The sequence below is a fragment of the Protopterus annectens genome, chromosome 3.part0, assembly GCF_019279795.1.
Source record: "Protopterus annectens isolate FY-2018-M chromosome 3.part0, PAN1.0, whole genome shotgun sequence".
NCBI classification, from domain to species: Eukaryota; Metazoa; Chordata; order Ceratodontiformes; family Protopteridae; genus Protopterus; species Protopterus annectens.
The window spans coordinates 436,044,706-436,068,005 of NC_056731.1; positions in this window are offsets into that span (position 1 = coordinate 436,044,706).

Here is a 23,300-nt window from a genome sequence, read left to right on the forward strand (position 1 = left end):
TGAGGAGGCAAAACTGTGGACATACTACATACATCTCTACAGTGGACAGTTTTTGTACTTACCCTCTGTGATTCTGTAGTCTTCACACCTCAGTAATGTCCATCTCAAAACTGAGATAGGGGCCAAGGCCTACATGAAGGTCTTATATATTGCACTGTGGTGCCATGTCATTGGCTAATGATAGCGAAATTCAGCTGGGTGGGATGCAATTAGCAAGTCTGAGCCACAGATTGGTGCATAGGCAATTACCTGTTAATGAGCATTACCTACAAAAGGCAAGCAACTGCTTATGGGGAGCAGGTCTGTATGTGGTTTTACTCACACAGACAGAGTATGTACAAAGCATTTGCAGAGGAACCTTTCAATAAAAGGAATACATCACTCTACCAGTATGTACTACATTTCCCCCATAAAAAGGGATGCAGATGATGGAATGGAGGAAACAAGCATGTCTCAATTGTCACTGCTTTGACTCACATCTCTACTCTGTCCCTGTTCATCCCTCCTACAACAGTTGGCTGTTATAGTAAAGATAGTGGATTACACCTAAGATATAGTGACACTACGTAAGGGTGTACAGTCCTGTAATATCAACCTATGGACTGCAATTCACCTCCTCTCAGTCTGTTGATGTCACATATAAATAGTACTAACATTGTAAAAAGTTTTGTGAACATTCATCCTTGTCTGGTTGTGAGCTATGTTTAATGGACCTCTCAGCCTCCTACAGTAAGACATCAGGACAAAGACATATTTAATGGGGTGACAAAGGCCCAAACCCAATGACAGACTATACATATTGGCCATACAAAGTAAAACTGTGATTAGAGTAATAGATATTACTGTACCATAAGTGTTGTCTGAGAGATCTGATGGGTGACAGTTACATTCAGTTTACTATCAATTGTCCAATCGTACCTTATGCGAGTTAATGGCTGAGCGAACCAAATGAGTGAAAAAAACAAAAACTACTGACACAAATGTCAAATGCGGAAGTGGAGAATGTTGAATTTGACATATTTCAAACATTCTCCACACTTCTGCAAGTTGCACTACTCTACTACACACAGCAAAGAATGTTTTTACTACTCTACTACACACAGCAAAGAATGTTTTTGCAGGGCAGCAAGCCCCCCTGCACCCCCTTCTACTTAAATATATAAACTCTCTAATCACACTAGAGTGAGGCAAAGGGTACATTTCCCGATCCCCACTATAGTGCAATCTGCATTAAAATGCTGAAATTCACAACAGTGAATGCTATAGTGCATTCGGTGTTGTGGATTTCAAAATTTTTCTTTACATTGTTTCATAATGTCGAATTAGGCATTTGGACTTATGTAAATAAAACAAAGTCCGATTACCATTTTGATAGTAAACCATTAGATTCTGTGTCAGTTTTCTGACAGCAATCATCACTCAGTGGACAACCATTTGTCAGACATGCACATGCTTGTGCAAGACGGACCAAAGCTATGAGGCAAACATGGCATTCTGCAAACATCTGCATAGTTGAGATGTATGATGCTAACAGGGAGCATATAAAACAGCAGGTTTGCATTGCTGTCTGTCATTGTGACACACTGGTGTGGCTCAACTGTCCCCATATAGTTGTTGGAATAGCACACTGCTATTTCTCTGACAGTGGTTGTGTTTCATATTACTGGAGATTTGCCCATAGGGGACACACCACAGTACACTGCATTGATGGCTGTAGTCACACAGCACACTATCTGTCCCAGCACACAGGGACATTACCCAGTATTGCTACTATCTTGGTGTTAGCCACACATGTAGTGTGTCAACAAACTGTGGGGTACGATGTGTGAGGGAGCAGTGGATAGTGCAGGCCATTATGGCTGTGTAGCAGGTGTGTATAGTGGATATCCACATATCTGGTCCTGTAATGTGTTTCCCCTCTTGCTGTCTTGCAGGAATGATGTACCATCTGAGCCATCCTCCATTTTCATCAGCAGAAAATGACACTATATTGGATGCCCTCAGAATTAACCATTACATCCTGCTGTCAAGGTGTCACCACAATCATGAAGAGTGGGTAGCACTGTGGGCCAACCTTGTGAGGGCTGTTAATGCTATTGGCCAACAGGACAGGACCTACAAGCAGGTTCGACACAGGGCCACAGACATGGTCAATGCCACACGTCAAAGGGCAGCTGCTGTTGCCAGAGTTCATGCTGCCACCGATGGAGGGCCTGCAACAAAACAACCACTCTTAGCCACAGAGGAATTCCTGGTGAACCTAGGATCAACCCACAGCTCCAATTCAACTATCATGCTATACATCTTGGAGGTCGGTGCCACAGGGTCCACATCAGAGGAGCGTCCAGCTAAGTTGACTCTGTTCACCAGTATAATACATTTGCAGTCATTGTGGCCTGCTGTACACACCAGTACATGGGTGTCAGGTCTATCTGCATTGGAGGGTGGGGGTTAACTTTTCACCATAGTTGTGCACACATACTCAGACTGTCAGCAATATAGCCAGTATCACAGTAGCTACTGTACATGTGGATAAATGCACATATTACCTTGTAACACTGCAATATTTGGTGCTGCTAACATTACATCTCCCTCACCTTTTCACAGGTACGTCAGGTGTGGCCGGAGTTTGTGGTCCTGTACCTGGCAAGTGTCATACTGTTGTTTTGCCTGATCAGATATACCCTATGAATGTTAAGGGCTGCCAATTTGCCTTTTGTACAAGTGTTCTGCTTAGCTAGAGTAGAATAATTGTATGTTCAATTTCGGAGCAGTTAACTACAGTGCATAGCCTAGGGAATGACAGGTGTGTTTTTGTACAAACATTAACATGTTTGCACTTATAGTTATGGACAACCACATAGTCTGCTATACATGAGGCAATTACTCCAAGATGACCATTCAGACACAGTAGGGAGAAGGCAGTGGTAGTACAACTGACATATCATTGTCAAGACAGCTGCAATTGGTTTTATGTGCTGTTGTGTTACATACACTGTCATATTGCATACCTCACAGGTGTATTGAACTGGCAATGTTACCCTGATGTAGGTGACATGCATGTTACACAAGGTCTGGATTGTCTGTGTATGTTGTTGTGGATGTGTGTGTTGTGCATAGGATCAGAGATGAGAAGATGTGGGACATGTAATGCTGTTTTGGATCCCCATCTGTATGAGTCTGTGTGGATTACCATACATAACAGGGCAGGTGGTATTGTACTGCTTTTGTCTTGCTTCTCACAGGTGAATGGGAGGGGTTGGAGTCTGCCCCCCTCACAACCTGATGTCAGTGTCTCATCGGAATTTGATGATGATGGTGGCCATAGTGAGGTACAGGTGGGGTTGTCAGTGGCTGAATCTGTATCAAAGGTTGACATCCCTCTTCTGCCCCCATTGTCCACACACAAAGTCAGTATGTGCACACATACCCAGTCACCAGAGGCCACAGCTATTGGACAGTCAGTGGGTGGTGACATAGTACAGGACAGTATGAGGCTATGGCATCAGTGAGTGTAGACACTGGCCGTAGCCAGACAGCTGTCAAGGTCCCACACAGACAGACTGACAGGGGTGCTCAAAGGAGTACTGCTACCCATTCACTTCCTATTGCAGGTATCACATTACTGGTCACTCAACGCATCTTTTGGGTTGTCATGGAGGCACAGGCATGAGCTGAACCCAACACCAGAAAGATGCTTAGGATTATGGATGCAGCACAGTCTGACATCCATGACTACCTCCACTGCATTGGTGATGCCATGGAATGTTTCACTGATGTAGTGGACAGACGGTGGGCTCAGACAGTGCCTGTCTTTGAGCGCACATTGTCTGTGCTTGAACATGTGGTTGGGGTTGGGTGTTGGACATGTGGATGCAGGCCAGCAACACTATCTGTTGGTAGTTCATGTGGCCATGCACACTCACGTTCCCATAGTGGCTGCACCTCTAGTGCTACAGAGGGAGGTGTGCTGTCCACACCATGACATGGCAGGCCATGGGCATGTGGTCCTAGGCAGTCCCATGGGGGACACAGGCCCAGCAGACAGCAGTCACTGTCAGGTACTTGCACTGCATCTGACCTTGGGCATGGTGCTGCCCGTGCTACTCATGGATGAGCCAGTTCCTGTGTCCATGACCAGAGACAGTGAAGTGTCCACTCTACCATGTATGGTCCACGGCTGTCCACCATACGCATGTGTAGGGCTAGCACTGAGCTTGACTGTGTACATGCACACATTTCAACACCACTGTCACATGCAGGTCACCTACAGACACACACAGCACCTGTCCATGACCCATGTCACCAGCACCCCTTCCTGACTCACACACATGCTGTCAACTGTTTGGCACAGCCTAGGCCTCTGGCACCACCACACTACACTATGTGCATGTGATGATACCTGTGCCACATCCCTGCCATGCATGCAGGGACCTGCATATATGTGTCTGATGCACAGGGTGACTATATAACTTTACATGTGTTTGTGTAATGTAGTAGTGTTATGCCATGGCAGTTGCTGTGGGCCACGACAGGTACTTTATGTTGGCATGTGTCAGGAGTACATCAAACATTGTGTATCTTTGCTGCTGATGGTACACTGGTGGTACTGTTACAGAATGACAGGAGTGTCACTGAGCTGTGCATGTTTTTGTCCCAGGAGTCTGAGTGATGCAAATATGGACACATAGTGGAAATACAGCAGCACAGGATGGCAAGGTAGCACAGCAGAGATATGACATCAACAAGGTATACCAGTCTATAGGCATGGCTCCCTAGGGGCATATGTGTATAACATTGTATCAGGGACAATGGGGACAGTCAGCGTCATCATGCTTTTATACCCTGTGACACACTACAACCCTTGATACATGTCACACACACACAAAGATGAATGCTGTGAGAGTAGAATCCCTACCTATTTAGTATTACACACTATAACTCGCAGTACTTATTGCATGCACCAAGCTGTTTATCTGATAACACACTGTCACCCAGTGCTCTTAAGGTGGATGACATCAGCAGGCCTTGCAATGGAGGCCAGTGTTGAGGCCAGCAGCTAGTCAGTAGGCATAAAATGCATAATCATTATACAGAGATAGCCCACAGGGGCTTGTCTGCCATGCTGCAAGGGGATATATTTGCACACACACACACACACACACACACACACACACACACACACACACACACACACACACACACACACACACACACATTGGATGCTGTGAGAGTAGAACCCCTACTTTTCTAGTATTATACACTACAGCTTGCGGTACTTATCATATGCGCCATGCTGTTTATCTGATAATACACTGTCAGCCAGTGCACTTAAGGTCGATGACATCAGCAGGCCTTGTACAGGAGGTAATTTAGAGGCCAGCAGGTAGTCCCAGGGCCATAACATGCATACCACTGCATGGAGACAGGCCATATGGGCATGTCCATAGTGCTGTGAGGGGATATTTTGATACACACACACAGAGTTGAAGGATGTGGGACTAGAACTCCTACCTATTTAGCATTACACACTACCTATTACACGTGCCACAGGTTATGTCTGTTGTATATGTTGCTGCAGGCACAGTACTTGTGGAGTACACAAAGTGACCTTGTGTTAGACAGCATGTGTGGCTTGCAGAGTGATACTGCTTGTTACTGTTATTGTATCTAGTGTCCTAGGGGTGGGATACCTAGTAATATCCTTGCTATGTGTATACACTTACCAGTCTGGCTATATGTGGCTGTTTGCAGTCTGATAGGCAGACATGTAGCCAGGGACAATATGGCCTGTCCAAGGAGTCCGCTGCACCCATCGTACATTATACCACCTTTGTACCTATGTCTCTCTGCAGGGTGACAGCCCGCAGGCTCAGAGGTCTGTGGGTGAGTAGATTATGTGCTGTTTTGGCTTTGGTCTGGTGCCATCGGACAGCTGTTGTGATGTGTATGTACAGATAACCCCAGCATTCAGGGGTCTGTGGGAACATTTGTACATCCCTGCCTATATCTATAGCAATGGTGTACAACTGTGCTGTCTCCTTAAATGTAGTTGTGTGTGTCAGTAATTTTAATGTGTTCTGTAGATGTATGTGGGGAGTCTATGTATCATTATACTTTATATAGATATATATATCTTGTTATTTATATATATATATATATATATATATATATATATATATATATGCCACTTACTGATAGAAACATTAATCAAGCATGAGGAGGATAGGGAGAGACAGATATGCATACATAGCTGTATGTATGTACAGACATATTTCCACATAGCAGGTCTTCGGGCGGTAGAGGCAACAAACTTGGGCTAAAGTTAGCTAAGTGTAGGAGAATGCACAGTGTGATTGTCAGTACTTACAAGGTGACTCCAGGCCAGAGCTATCTGTACTCCAGTCCAGGATTATTGTGTGCTACAAGCCATTGACTGCTGCACCTGTTACCACAGTACTGCAGTTGCCTGAAATTGTCCAAGGCATTCCCCAGCTGTTTGCTGACCTGAAAATGTGACTCAAACATCAGACATTTAGAGAGCTTCACAGACAGTCCAGACTCTTGCCGCAAATTTTTGGCCCGTTTCACATAGCATTGTTGTTTTCTGGCAAATTAGTGGCAAATCAGTCATGACTGAAGTAAAGTAATACTGACAGATATTTGAGTTGCAGACTCCATGCACAGCAGGTGAGTCATGTGAATGCAGGACCTGTTATTCTATCCGCATTCCAAGCTTGTAGGTGCAAATATGTAAAACATGTCCCAAGTTGTGGTCCTTGGTCCCACTTTCATTCACTGTATTTCAACAGATGTCCTGTTGTCAGAGGTTGAGAGGTATGATGTGACTGGTGTACATAGTGAAACACCACACATAGAGTGGCAATCTACATACCTCTTCCTGTACATGTTTTTGCAGAATGTCCAGCATTTCACCCCATATGTCTGCTGTGTTCCTCATACATTTGTGGCTTCCCAGAGCTATACTGTACATCAGTCACTGAAAGGTTTCACCTACTGACACATTTAACTGTTGGCCTTTACATCCTGCAGCTAATGTGACCTGTTGCAGCCTGCTGTTAAACTAGCCACCTGCTAGGTTACTCAAAGCATGTATAATGTCTATCTGTAGGTATGGCCCTTTGTGTGCCCAGTCACTCTGTCTTAGTCCAGCTTTCTTGCAGTACCAGACTGAGAAGTTCTGACAGTCTGTGGAACTACCACCATATGTGTACCTCACATGCAAAAGATGTTGGATGATGCCAGACTTGAACCATCAACACCATCATGCATGCTACTGTCCCTGGCCCACTGAGCCTCACCAGCTGCCAGACAGGGAGGTATCCTACCTCACACTATCAACAAGATAGGGGAATTTTCTGGTCTGCTGGTATATCATTGCAGATTTACTGTTACATCAGTTGTACAGTTGTATGACAACACTGATGTGTTTGGGGTGGGGGGTGACCAGCCTATGCTCTGCTGGCATATACAGTCATGTGACTGACCTGTGACTCCACTGTTTGACATCTCCCTGTACTACCTTTATGGAGTTTCCAGCTATGGAGCCTAGTGGCTAATATGGGGCAGATACCAGTGACCAGGGTAGCCAATGTCCCAAGTGACTGTTAGAAGTGTGAAAGTATCCCAGTATCCCAGTACAGATCTCTGCAAGTAGCCCAATAGCATACTATATATAGCCCACTAAATTCCCTTGCATACACGCAGCAGGTCCATACATATGCGACCATATTATAGTACCCATTACAAGCGGTATGCAGGACAGTGACTTTCCTTGCAAATGCAGCAGGTGACAGACCTATGGTTTGGGGCTGCTTCTGTCTTAAGCAGACAGTCCACAACCAATACATGGTGGGGTACAGGTCGTGTGGCCTGGCTGGCATCATTTTTGCTGATATGTATGTGAGTCAGAGTATGATGTCAGTCCCTATGGCTCTAGGTTGTCAGTGCATGTGCTATGCATTGTCTCTTGGCCAAGGCTAGGGCATAATGGGCATGTCTACATCTGCCTATAGGGACAGCCTCAGGGGCTTCCTCCTCCAGGTCCCCTATGGTTGCAGCTGTGGTGACCTAGGCATTGGTGGGGGGCTGTACATCCTTTCCCTTTGCTGACTCTACTGCAGCTGTTTCCATAGGATCATATTGTGTAGCATGGCACATACTGTGAACATCTGTGCACATGTGGCTGGACAGTACTGCAAGGCTCCACCACATATATTGAGGCAGCAGAACCATGACTTCAACAGCCCAAACACATGTTCTGTGATGTTCCTGGTTTGTGCATGTGCCTAATTATGGCATTCTTTGGTGGGTGTGTGTGCATTTCTGATGGGTGGCATCATCCATGGTTCCAGTGTGTAGCCAGCCTCCCCAAGTAAATGGCCATGTGTGATCTCCCCCCCTAGCAAACATCTCATACAGCTGTGATTGTGCCAGATATGGGAGTTGATAATAACTGCCAGGGCTGCCAGCACACATATTCATGATAATGCCTTGGGCATTGCACATGACCTGGCAGTTGATGGAGTGGTACCCCTTGTGGTTGACCTAGATTCTACCCTCTTCACCTGGTGGTGCTTTGATGTGTACATGAGTGCAATCTATGGCACCCAGTACTTCAGGGTAGTGTGCTACATGGTAGAAGAGCTGCATACTACGTGCCCTCTCCTCAGGGGTGTGGGAAAGATAAATGTGCTCACTGGTATGTGGTAGCATGGCATCCAGGAACTGGTGGATTACCCTGGAAACAGATGCTGTGAGACCCCCATCATGTCTCCAGTTAGTCTTTGGAAAGCACATATAGCTAGTATCCTAAGGACTCCACATACCTTTGTTTCTACTGGGATGGGTTCCCCTCTGTTGGCTCTGGGTCTGAGTTGAGGGCAGCAGAACGTATTGAGTTGTTGTAGTATGTCCCTCTCCACCCTGTACCAGTCTACAATCTCCAGCTGATGTAGCTCCATGTAGGTTACCCTGGGTGTGAGCACTTTTCTCCTTCTCAGTCTAGGCCTATGGTCAGCATCACCAGCTGCACTGACCTCAGCATCTAGCACATATATAAGTAGCAGACCTGCAGCAGCCCCAAGCATTCTGTAGGTTAAAATTCCCAAGTTTTTACTCCAGTGGTGCAGAGTATGAGGAAAAATCAGATTGTAGGGTGTATACATACTTTACAGTGCTCTGCTGTAGGTGTTCTATGTGTGATTGGCTAGATATGACGCATTCCACCTGCCAAGTACATCAATAAGGGGTTTAATGGCCTAGTTTCAGTGTAACAGGGCTCATCACTAATTCCTACCTCATTGGCTTTCCCAGCCAATTATTTTTTTTACAGCCTTCCTTGCTGAACACTGTGGTGTGCAATGCAAGCCTGCACCACAAAGATAAACAAATCTTAGCAGTCAGTAGACAAACCCCCATGGCAGGTCATGCTCAGTATAGTTGTGCGCTGCCCAAACATGCTCAAAACTGCTGAAGCACATGCCCCTCAGGTAAATAAAGCTTAGCACTTATCAGACACTATTGCCTGCTGAGCAGAGCAGTGCAGTGCACCATGCAAACAGGCGCTGCTGAGCTCCAATGAGTTTATAAGTTTATGGACTCATCTCGTTTTGATGTCAGCTACCTCTTCTGTGGACACCAACATGGTTCTGTGCCTACACAGATGGGATTTGCAAACACAGATACCCATTTCTGCTATTCAGTAACCCAAGCTCATTTGCATACAGATTTGTGTGCAGAGTACCTGGTAACTACACAAATTCAGACCCTGCCTCGTTAGCAACCACAGCAGTCCTACATTGTACCTCACAGGACTGCTGTAGTTGTTAACAGGGTCCTGTAATGTATTACTGTTACATACTCAAAATTCTGTTTTTTATAACACATCTGTGTCTTCTATACTATTTCTGCCACTGTAACACCACTTTTGCAGCCCCTGGTATAATTTTATCTTTCTGTACAGGGAATTTTTCTGTGTACATTATGGACACCAACATGGGATCTGTACGACTGCCTATCTGCTTGCTGGATCACTCTACCTGCCTCATTTGCATGTATTTCTTCTGCTTATGGGGTCATTTGCATGCCATGGGCACTTCCGTGTTGGCACACTCAGCATGCTCCTCAGCTCCTTTTAATGGATTGCACATCTGCTTACTTTCATGTAAGCAGTGTGCCATGCGCACTGTACTGATTTCAGTACAACTTATTTAGAAGGGGGGTAGCTTTTTAAATTTTCACTTTTTTTTTCACGCTTTACTGCACGATGACGTCAGCTCATCAGGGCAGCCAGTCGGAATGGAGCTCACCGTGCATGTATTTCCGGCCAGTTCAAATGCTTTTCGAGCGGGAGGATTCAAGCGTTATGTTGGATGTACACAAGCGGGAGGATTCAAGCGTTATGTTGGACTCACTTCAAGGACTTTATTTAGAATAGCTTGCAACCGAGGGTTGGTGAGTAATATGAAGAGAGAGAGAGAGAGTGTGTGTGTCTGTGTGTGTGTGTGTGTGTGAAAATGCCCCAGGTGGGATGTACTGGTGATTACTCATGGTGGTGTGGTAGGGAATACCTCAGGCTTGAACCCTGTACCTTGTATGCAGGTGTTAAAGACCTGAATTCCCTACCCACCACCATTTGTAAAAAAATTGCAGATTGTTGCCTCATATTTGATCTGATCAATATCTGTATCGTATCTGTGGTTTTTAAATATTGCAATGCTTGAAATTTGATGGTGCAGTGGTAGCAACGTAGCATTGATGCCTCACAGCTGTAGGTTCTTGGGTTTGGTTCTTGGCTGGGGTGCCTTCTTTGTGGGGGGGGTCTGTATCTTCTCCCTGTGTTTGTGTGGGTTTGTCTTTGTGTCCTCCCATGTTACAAAGACATGTTTGCATTACTTTTTCCTGGGCCTCTGCTGAGAATTGTTTTTTTTTTTGTTCCAAGTCAGACTGTCCTGATTAACAAATTGACAGGCATTTAAATTTCAGACTTCAGGTTTCTGAATGTTTACTTCCTTACATATTTGATGGTGCAGTGGCAGTATTATTGCCTCACAGCTATAGGTTTTCTGGTTTGATTCTTGGCTGGGGTGCTTTCTGTGTGGAGTCTGCATCTTATCCCTGTGTTTGTGACATAGTAAAACAACTTTTTATTCTAGCAATAAATATATACTAACACAGCCTTTTTTATAGCAATTTTTAAGTTTATGACTATTTGAAATTTGTCCTTATTTTTGGGACTGTAATACCCTGTTATTGGCTTTGTCCAGTTTTTTTTGTGCTAAGGTTGACAGCTATGGCAAGAACTGAATTCACTGAATATGTTTGAGGGCTGTATTCCCTCATTACTGGGTTTGTCCAGGTGTTTTGTGCTAAGAGGTTGACAGCTATGGTCATAGCCGGCGTTAGGCACCCACGAAACCCGCGGCCGCGGGGAGCCCCCAATTACTTACCCACAAATAAGGGCCCCGATGGTCCGACCGGCATTTACGTTACTTCGGCTCGGCTCCTCGTGGATGTCTAGCTGCTCCATCATCCTCATCCGTGGGTTACTTACTAGTCCAACCTGCGTGTACTTTGCTTCGGCTCGGCTCCTCATGGAATCTAGCTGCACCGTCGTCGCGAAACTGCATTTCCGTTTTCCCGTTTTTTTTTTTTGATTGGCTGGCAAGCTGCACTCAATCAGGTCCGCTCGCTGAAACAGGAGATCTGATTGGTTGCAGCAGCCTGCGAACTAAGTCCCTTTGTGTTTTTTTTTTTTTTTTTTTTGATTGGCTGGTAAGCTGCACTCAATCAGGTCCGCTCGCTGAGACAAGGGATCTGATTGGCTGCAGCAGCCTGCGAACTAAGTCCTTGTTTTTTTGTTTTGTTTTTTTTAAGTAGGAAGTGATGAAGCAAGGACCTGATTGGTCCTTGCAAATCACTTCCTGCACAAACTGCCTTTAAAAAGGCACATGCAGCTAATAAGGATCACTTCTCTTGTTTTTCAACAGAGGAGTGTTTCTTATCAGCAGCAGAGTGATTGAGCGTGTTTGGACCAGCGTGAGGACGGACAGCAGGAACGGATCAGCGGTTTATCAAGCCTTTGCAGCGGTCGTGGTTTGCGGATTATACTCTTTTTAAACTGTCCTTTTAAGGGCAACTTCTGAAAAGGTCTGACAAACTGTTCTTTTAAGGACAACTTTTGAAAAAGTCTGACAAAACTGTCCTTTTAAGGGCAACTTCAAAGGGACTGAGTGGTCTGAGGAAGGTAAACAGAGCAGGTGAGCCTTCAGTCGTGAAGAGGGAGCAGAGTATTGGAAGCAGCCTTCTGTTGAAAGCAAAAAAGGTAAGTTTTGGGGTTTAGTTATAACTTTACTTTTTGTGGGGGGTGGGTGATTTTTTTTTTTTTTTTTGTTCATATTTCTTGTGTTTGTGCATATTTCGTACTAAGAGGTTTGGGGGAGTGTGGGCTGCGGTTGCATTAGTTTTATTTTAGTTTTGTGTACAGTTTTTGTGCTCGGAGGTTTGGGGGGGTGAGGACTGTAGTGGTACTAGTTTTATTTTGGGGCTGTGGTTGTATTAGTTTTATTTTGGTACTGTGTAGAGTTTTGTCCTGAGAGGGTGGGGGTCAGGTTGTGGTTGTACCAGTTTCGTTTTATGTCTGTGTGCTGGTGGTAAACGGATGGGTGGTGAGAGGCTGTGGTTATAGCAGTTTTACTTTACTCATTTTACTATACTCACTTTACATTTGTTTTCTGGATAGTGTAGGATAGAATCCATTTTCAGTGGATGCCCAGGAAGAAATGCTTTTTAGTATATGTGCTAGAAATATGTAAAATAATTTGGCTTCTGTTTATATGAGGGACAACATAAGGGAATGTGAAGTGTAATATACATTTAATTTTAATTGCCGATTCGTTAGGAAAGTGTATAACTTATTTGGAGCAAGAGGATTTTGTTTTGGCAGTATCTATGCTGTATATGTAAATGGTAGAGAGAATGGGATAGGGGTGATGAAAAGTAGGGGAGATAAATAATGGGACAGAGAAGGATATTGTAGTTGTCTAGAGCAGGGGTAGGTGGGCAGTCTTGTGGGCTAGAGCAGGGATAGGTGGGCAGTCTTGTGAGATGCTGCTGTCTAAGTCAATAGTATTGGGTGTATGGGGTAAGTGGCAAGTAAAATATTGGTTGAGAATGAATGCATTCCTCTAGGAGTTTAGGTAGCGGGGAAAGAATTGCTCTTGGCCTATAATTTAAGTTCGCTCAAGCTTCCACCTTTGTGCAAGGGTATAATGTATATTTTCCAGATGGTTGACTGACTGCTCAGTAATGGATCTTTTGTATTCGGGATAAGAACTGGCTTCAACTGCTACTTTTGAAACTGTTGGTAGATTGTCAACTGAATTTGTAGTAAGTTTTCAGTTTTTTTACACATTTGTTAAACGCTGTTCTGCTATCTAGGTTTATAGTACTGTTTTACACTATCCCTGCTGTTGCACCTTGTTCTGTAGTTTTTTGGCTGTTTGAATTGTGCTGAGAGGTTAGGAGGTTGATGGGGCATGTACGTTGCTTAAAATGCATAATGTTGGGAGGGTGGTTTGCAGCTGTGAGAATGTTGCTGTTGAAGGCATAGATGTTTTGAATGTATACTAATGCAAGCCTTGTGAACTACTATTGCATATAACTTCAATGTTCTAATCACTGATGCAATGACTGCAATGTTTTCGTTGTCCGTACTTAATGTGTTGAAAGTTTGGGAGTGTGGTTAGGACCTGTGAGAATGTTGTAGTGTTCAGTGTTTGACTGGAGCCTTTTTAATGGGGGTCATGTAATAGGACATTGTTAATGCTATGCCTATGTTTTTTGTTTTCACTTTATCCAGGATTATTGCGCATCGCCGGGGGGGGGGGGTTCTGCAGAATGTACTAGTATCTTAATGCATGCTAATGCAAATACTGTTCTGTTAAGGGTTATAGTACTGCTTAAATATCCCTAGTGTTACAGCTTGTTCTGAGTTATTTTTAGCTGTTTGGATTATGTAATTTAGAATATGCTGGTACCTGTACATTGTTTAAAAAGCCCAATGTTGGGAGAGTAGTTAGTGGCTGTGAGAATGTTGCAGTGTTCAATGTTTGCCTGAAGTTTTTTAATGTGGGGCCACACACACTAAAGCACATTGTTAATGCTACGCCTATGTTTCATGCTAATGCAAATACTGTTCTGTCGAGGGAATTAGTACGGCTTAAATATCCCTAGTGTTACAGATTCTTCTGAGTTATTTTTGGCTGTTTGGATTATGTAATTTGGAGGATGATGGAGCCTGATATCTTAATACATGCTAATGTAAACACTGTTCAGCTGTCTAGGTTTATAGTACTGTTTAACTATCCCTGATGTTACGCCTTGTTCTGCAGTTATTATTGAGTGTCTGAATTATGCTCTTTGGAGGTTGAGAGAACTTGTGCATTGTTTACCATGCCTAATGTCAGGAGGGTAGTTAATAGCTGTGAGAATGTTGTAAAAAGTGTGGATGTTCGAATGTATACAAATGCACACCCTGTTATGCTACTATTGTTTACCAACAATGTACTGATGCAATGGCTTACCTTTTATCATTGTCCGTACTTATTGTGTTTAAAGGTTTGGAGTGTGGTTAGGACCTGTGAGAATGTTGCAGTGTCCATTGTTTGCTTGGAGTATTTTTAATAGGGGGTCACAGACTGTAAGCACATTGTTTATGCTATGCCTTTTTGTTTTCACTTCATCCAGAATTCTGCCTAGACTTGGGGGGGGGGGGTTAAGAATTCCGCAGAATGTACTGATATCTTAATGCCTGCTAATGCAAACACTGTTCTGCTATCTGTTTATAGTGCTGTCTAACTGTTCTTCATATGCTTTGTTGCAATGACTTATTTTTATGGTCCATAGCTATTGAAAGTTTGGGAGTGTGGGTAGGGCCTGTGAGAATGTGGCAGTGTCCATTGTTTGGAGTTTTTTTTGTAATGGGGAGTGTCAGACTGTAAGCACATTGGTAATTTTTTTCACTTTGTCCAAAATTGTGCCGAGATGGGGGGGGGTAAGAATTCCACAGAATGTACTGATGTCTCTAATGCATACTACTGCAAACACTGCTCTGCTATCCAAGTTTTTTGGCTGTCTGAATTAAGTTGACAATTTTAGGAGGTTGACGGGGCCTGTGAAAATTGTGTCCAGATGTTTGTTTTTTAGCCTGTTCTCTCTCAGTGATTGCATAGCACAATGTGGACAGCTGAGGCTACTAACAGAAATGGACTTCTTGTTTCATACCCTCCACGTAATGCATGGTACATTCCTTAGATTTATGCTTTTGTACACTGATCCTGTGCTAAGAGGGGTTGTGGGAATGTCAGTCTCCCAGAATGTGTGCCACTTCATCCTTCACACATGAGGTTGTCTAGCAAATCCATGATTTCACTCCTTTGTTCAAAAAATTATTTTGATTTGTTCAAGTCTGCTAAGAGATTGAGAGGGAGTGGGCATGTGTAGTCTGTATTGTACAGTAACATTTGTCTTGCCTCAATTTGGTGTGTTCTCCTTCAAACTTGTGCCTCTCCTAGTCATTAGTTCTTTCAGACTTTAGTCTAAGAAGCTTGTAATATCAATCTTTTGCATCATCTGTGGCCACTTCACATGTTTAGGATGATGACAGGAGAAGAATTGTGTAGAAAAAGCTGACGTTCACCTCTAGTGATAGATATCTAACATGAAACTGTAACCTGGGCCTCTCATTACTTGTTTGTGCCTACTGGTTAGTCATTTTTCAGTCTTTCTGTCTGCAGTGCAATAGACTGTCAATGAAAGCCATTAAGCATTTTTAATAACAGTATGACCAAAGGACTCTGTATATGTAGTAATTCTGCTTTACTTCCATTCCCAGTTAGAGATGAAGCGCACATATTTGTCAGGAGCAGCAAAAAGAAAGCTTCAGCAGCAGAGAAATGAGGATGCAAAGAGACAGGGTTCCATTATGAAATTTTTCTGTGACTCATCAGTGAGGGGAGATTCAGGAAAAAGTCTGCCTTCAGGACAACACAATGGTTTTGCATTACAGTCTGACCACTGTGAGGCCAGCATCCTTTCACTAGAAAGTAACAACTTTCTTGCGGCCACACCACAGGCTACTTCCTGTGGACCTACAGCCATTACCATGGGTGAAAGCATGGCAGCAAATGCAGACTCACCTGAGGTGTTGCCTGGATCACCAGACTTTGATACAGAAGGAGCCCATACTTCCATAGTGACAGATGTGGCCTGTGACTTGCAGGGAGTGTCGGGTACATCTTTGGAGGATCTAGACTTGGCCAGACTTGATTAGGGATGAGTTTAGGGTAGCTGCCATTCAGCATGGACCTGTGCAAGTGGTGTTAACACAGTTCCCAGTCAATGAGCAGAAAAGAAGATTTACATCTGAGAACTACTTCCATGTGCTGCCTAATGGAGCGAGAGCAAAACGCACTTGGCTGACATATTCAGTCTCAAAGGATGCACTGTTTTGCTTTCCATGCAAATTGTTTGGACATTCTAACCATCTTCTCAGGTCAGGTGGTTACAAAGCATGGAGAGAGATGTCCAAAGCTTTACACAGCCATGACAGACCGCCAGAGCATATGGCATGCATGATGAAGTGGAAGAAACTGGACAACAGAATAAAGAGTAGGCAGACTATGGATGATAAGAGGCAAGCAGTGGTTGAAAAGGAGACAACTCACTGGCGTGGTGTGTTAGAACGCATTATTGCTGTTGTTCAGTACTTGGCAGAACGGAACATGGCATTCCGTGGTACAACTGATGCCCTGGACACCTATGGCAATGGCAACTTCTTAGGTCAAGTGCAACTTTTGTCGCAGTTTGACCCTGTTATGGCTGAACATTTGCGTCATATTCGTAATAAAGAGATAATGGATCACTATCTTGGGAAGGACATACAGAATGAAGTTATCCAGTTGATTGCAAATGCTATCTTAAGGATCATAGTAGGGAAGGTGAAGGACACTAGGTACTTTTCTGTGATTCTTGATTGCACGCCAGATATCAGCAATCAAGAGCAAATGACTGTAGTAGTTCGGTATGTGGACATTTCACAGACTGTAGCCACAGTTGAGGAACATTTTCTGGGATTTGTGCCTGTGAATGACACAACTGGGGCAGGACTGACAGAAGCTCTTCTTCAGACTCTTCAAAATCATCAACTGGACATTAATGACTGTCGAGGACAAGGATATGACAATGGCAGCAACATGAAGGGGAAACGCGCTGGACTGCAGGCCCGGATAAAACAGATGAATTCAAGGGCTTTTTATGTGCCGTGTGCCTGCCATAATTTAAATCTTATAGTTAGTGATGGAGCACATTCATCAGTACAGGCAGTGTCATTCTTTGGATGTCTGCAGAACATTTACGCACTCTGTTCAGCATCAACAAACAGATGGCAGATCTTAAACGGCACACAAATGTCACTGTGAAGCCACTGTCGGAGACTCGCTGGGAATGCAGGATAGACTCTGTCAAGGCAGTAAGATTTCAGTTGAAGGGAGTCATTGAGGCATTACAGGAGATAGGGAAGCAGTACGCATACAAATGATGCTGCAACATATCAACAAGCAAGAGGACTGTGCTCAGAACTTATGTCATACCAGTTCATTGTATGTTTAGTGGTTTGGTATGATGTGCTGACAGAGGTAAATCGTGCAAGCAAAGTTCTGCAGAGTCCATCTGTTGATATTTCAACATGTGTCAAAGTGCTGGCATCCACTATGGACCTGCTTAAGAATTACAGAGAAACAGGATTTCAACATGCCATGGGAAGCCTCCAAGATAGCAGAAGAACTGGATGTTGGCACCACATTTCAAGAAAAGAGACGAAGGAAAGTGAAACGGTTCTTTGACTATGAAGGAGAAGATGAGACTGTACAGGATCCAGCGATAAAATTACGTGTAGAGTTCTTCAATGTGCTGCTGGACACAACAATCCAATCGTTTACTGACCGGTTTCAGCAGCTTTCCGAGTTTGATAAGGCCTTTGGATTTTTATCAAATATTAAAGCCTTGAGTGATGTTGCAGAAGACACACTGCTGCAACACTGCAAGACTCTGAAAGAACAACTGACTGACAGAATAAGTGGCCACTGTGATATTGATGACTCTGACCTTGGACACGAACTTAAAAGCCTTTCTCGAATGATTGATAATGGATCGTCACCACTGACTGTGTTAAATTTCCTTATTCGCAACCACTTGCAAGACATATATATAAATACTTGTGTTTCAATGTGCATTTATTTGACTGCACCTGTTACAGTGGCTACTGCAGAATGCAGCTTTTCTAAGTTGAAACTCATAAAGACATACCTGCGTTCGTCAATGAGTCAGGAGAGACTTTCAGGCTTAGCTGTGCTCTCAATTGAGCATGAAGTGGGAAGAAGTGTATCACATGGCAGCCTCATTGAAGATTTTGTCCGGAAGAAAATTCGTAAGATCCCAGTAAAACTGTAGATTAGGTATGTGCTCATATTTCCTTTCCAGTAATCTTTTATAATGCTGTCAGGCAGTAATTTCAGGTAGTACCTTAGTCTGGCTTGTATGCTGTGTATTCACTGTTTTTGTTTACGTACCTCCAACAGGTAGGACCATGAGGATGGAACTAGCAGGATGTTAGGCAAAGGCAGCTAGGATCAGCTGGACTCGGAGTGGCAGGACTTGTCAAGAGCAGAAGGACTCGTGTGGAGTGGCAGGGTAGTGGCTGGACTCATCAGGATGGTATGACAGTTGGGAGCAGCAAGACTCTTCAAGGGCTAGGACAGAAGCGAAGGAAGAACAGACAAGTGGCAGCAGTCAGAAGCTGAAGAGGTAAATGCATATGGAAGATGAATGCCACTTTGGTATTCATCTTTTTCTTTCTGGGTTTGAGTCTGCCTGTGTCAGACTTACTAATCCCCATTACTCTCATGTGCATGGGTTTGAGTCTGCCTCAGGCTCAGTAATCCCCATGGCTTTCCCTTGTATGTTGTCTGTAGTCTTTTCTGTGTCCCATAGCTGTGTTGTGTACATCTGCAGTGTGACTGTTCATGTCAGTAATTGTGTGGGTGTTAATGTTCAGTCTTGCTGTAGTGCTGTCTTTTATCATGTGTGTGGGAGTCTGTGTCTCTGTCTCGGGGTCAGTCTGTGTGTGTGTGTGGGTCTGTGTCTCTGTCTCTGTGTGTGTGAGTGTGTGTGTGTGTGTGTGTGTGTGTGTGTGTGTGTGTGTGTGTGTGTGGGAGTCTGTGTGTGTGGGAGTCTTTGTATCTGTCTGTCTGTGTGTGGGAGTCTCTGTGTGTGTGGGAGTCTCTGTGTGTGTGGGAGTCTCTGTGTGTGTGGAAGTCTGTCTGTGTGTGTGTGTGTGGAGTCTCTGTCTCTGTGTGTGTGTGGAGTCTCTGTCTCTGTGTGTGTGTGCAGTCTCTGTGTGTGTGTGTGTGTGTGTGTGTGTGTGTGTGTGTGTGTGTGTGTGTGTGTGTGTGTGTGTGTGTGTGTGTGGGAGTCTGTGTCTCTGTGTGTGTGGAGTCTTTGTCTGTGTGTGTGTGGAGTCTCTGTCTCTGTGTGTGTGTGCAGTATCTGTCTCTGTGTGTGTGTGTGTGTGTGTGTGTGTGTGTGTGTGTGTGTGTGTGTGTGTGTGTGTGTGTGTGTGTGTGTGTGTGTGTGGAGTCTGTGTCTCTGTGTGTGGGAGTCTGTGTCTCTGTGTGTGGGAGTCTGTGTCTCTGTGTGTGGGAGTCTGTGTCTCTGTGTGTGGGAGTCTGTGTCTCTGTGTGTGGGAGTCTGTGTCTCTGTCTCTCTGTGTGTGGGAGTCTGTGTCTCTGTCTCTCTGTGTGTGGGAGTCTGTGTCTCTGTCTCTCTGTGTGTGGGAGTCTGTGTCTCTGTCTCTCTGTGTGGGAGTCTGTGTCTGGGAGTCTGTGTACCTCTGTGGGACTGGCTACCTTGATGCGGTACAGAGGCTTGTCGTAATGTAACAACATTGCTACTAAATGCCAGTCAATGTGGGTGTCTTTGGGGAGTCAGTGTAGGTGTCTGTGTACCTCTTTGGGACTGGATACCTTGATGCAGTACAGAGGCTTGTCATAATGTAACATTGCTACTAAATGCCAGCTGTAGCTCTTTATCTCATGGCACAAAATCTGGACAAAGCCACAGATAATGGGTTTCCAGCCCCAAAGATCTGGGCAAATTTTAAATATTGCTGTTATAAACTGAATTTTAGAATAAAAGGTCTTGCCATAGATGTTCTGAAGGGTATATGAAGTTAAACTGAAATGCCTGTCATTTAATGAATTCAGTCATCAATGATTGCCACAAAAAATCCAGAAAACTCTAAATTGAGGAACAGACCAAACAAGAGTCACATCTGGACATTCTTTGAAAATCTGGGCAGTTGAGTATCCAGTCAGTGTCTGCATATGTGAGTGGCAACCTTGCTATGGTACAGGGATTTCATAATGTCACATTGGTACTCGATGCCAGTCAGTGTGTGCACCTGTGAGTTGCTACCTTGTCATGTGCACCTGAGTCACTACCTTGCTGTGGTACAGGGGTTTATCAGGATTGTAACATTGGCACTAAATGCTAGTCAGTGTGTGCACACCTGTGAGTAGCTGCCGTGCTGTGGTACAGGGGGTTGTCTTAGTGCAACATTGGTATTAAGTGTCAGTCAGTGTGTACCTGTGATTAGCTACCGTACTGTAGTACAGAAGTTTATCATAATGTAACCTTGGTACTAAATGCCAGTCTGGGCTTGGCACATAAATTCTTAATGATCTGAATGTAGTGACACTAGTGGTTAAATGGTGCTGGCAGAGCTTGACAGGGAAGGAGGTGCAATAGCAATGTGGTCACGCTTCATGTTCTCTTGAGTAGGGCCCCCAATTTGAACCTTGCTGGGGGCCCCCAAAATGCTAGCACCAGCCCTGGCTATGGTGAGAACTGAATTCATTAAATGATAGCCATTTAAGTTTCAGTCTTCCTCTCTTTCACAAAGCAGGTGATTTGGCATAGTGGTATGTTGTTCTGACTATTTTGCACAGCTTCCTTGGCAGTAAAATGTATGATGGTAACACAGCATTTTATTCTAGCAGCTTTCCAAGATTATACAAGCAATGTTTAATGTGTTCCTGTTTTTTGCCCTTTTGACCCACCCCAATAAATTTGGCTTTTTCCAGACATCTTGTGCTGCGAAGTTGAGATGTAGTTGAGTATTGCATAGATTTTACAAGGAGCTGAGAGCTGCAGGGGAAGAGAAGTTTAGTGCTGATTATGCTAAGTCGGCTCACATTGCTAGTAGCACAAAATGTTGTGTACTTGCTTTTAATGCAGAAGGTTGTTGGTTCTACTCCCATAAGGGGTGACTGCTGCTGTACTGAAAGTTAAGACACTAACTATGCGCCTGTTATCAGTTTGCCATCCATTTCCTATTGCAATATTACTAGCTTATTATTAATGTAATTTAGGAAATTTATTCCTCAGGGCATCAGACACTTTATTTTCGGTGAAGTCATGAAATATAAAGGTGATTGCTAGCAGCAACCTCTTCATTAGTTAGATTTATTTAACGTGGAATTATTTAGATGACTTTTTTTACTACTTCAGAGATTGTGCATATTATTTACTGATAATGGTGGACTGTAGAAGTTTGACTAGACTTTTATGATGGAAATGTTCTGAATTGGGCAGTTTTGTTTCATTGTTTACTGGAAAAATGTTCAAAGCAATAGGAAGGTGTATCAAAGAGCACATGTATGTTTCATATGCAAGGGGCCTATGATTTAAAAGCAGCCCAGAATTAATTTTTATCTGCCACGGGTAAAATGTATTTTTCTTTGAATGTGGGTTTTAATGTTGTTTCAATGAATGTGAGTTTCAAGGGAAGAGAAGTTTTAATGCCAAGTTTGTTTAGCAGATGTCTTAGTGTTTGTGCTGTAGAATGCAAAATAAAACTTTCAAATGAAGTTCAAATCATCATAGAAGTAAATCAGTATGCACATTAGTGTTTATGGTAAATGGAGTGACATAGCAAAGTAATGGATCATTGAAATGGCTGCAGGGGGAGGCTCCATTCGACCATGGTTTTGTGAGGGGGAAGGGCGGCAACCTTAGACAGCCCCAGCTGAACTATACCTCCCAACTGTCCAGATTTTCAAAGAATGAATAGATTTTTTGCTTCTTATTTTTGGTTTGTTCCTCAATTTGTGGTTTTCTGGCAAATGATTTAGGAATTAAGTCACTAAATAATGACACACTAGTTTCAGACTTTATAACCTTCAGAAAAATGCATGCTAAAATAAGACCTGTTCTATCAACTGTCCCAGTTTATACAAGAGCAATTTTTAGTACTGTTTATATGTTCCCTCAATATATTTGGCCTTGTCCAGATCTATTGCATTAACAGGTTGAGAGGTGCATGCAAATAAATTGCTTTATAGAATTAGGCATAGCCAAACCTCAACTGTCCCTGATTTTGGCTCAAAATGTTGCTCTTCCCCAAATGATCCCTCCACAAAATAGCAATTTCGGAAGAAAACATAGATGGTTTACTTTACTTTTATAAATAACTGCAATGATCAGAGTTATACATTACTTTTATTTCAGAAATGCATGTAGATTCTCTAATTTTGTCAGCTGCTCTAAGTTAACTGTGCTCATATTAAAATGGTGTCCCTCCTTTGACAGGTTCCCAGCTGTATTGTCTGGCAATTTTATATCTTTGCATCACATTTTTGGTCCGTTTTTCATAAAATTGCAGTTTTCTGGCAAATTAGTGGCAAATTGTTAAAGACTGAAGTTAGAAAATAATGCCGACATTTCAGTTTCAGATTTCATACCTTTCAGAAAATTCGTACTGATGCAAGACCTACTACTATTCTATTATCTTTCTAAGTTTATAAGAGCAATATTTTAAAAATGTCCTTATTTTTGGGCCTTTGCCTCAGTTTTATTTATGAGTTTGTTGCTGTAAGAGGTTGAGAGGTTGTGTGTGTGTGTGTGTGTGTGTGTGTGTGTGTGTGTGTGTGTGTGTGTGTGGTAGGTAGCATACCTCTCAACTGTCCACATTTTGCAGAATGTCCATATTTTTGCCCCATATTTTTTGTCTGTTCCTCATAAATTTTGTGATTTTCTAGAAAATCATTGAAGGCTGAAGTTGCTAAATAATGACAGACATTTGAGCTTCAGACTTCATGTCCTTTAGAAAAATTCATACTAGCACAAATCCTGTTATTCTAGCAACTTTCTAAGTTCACGAG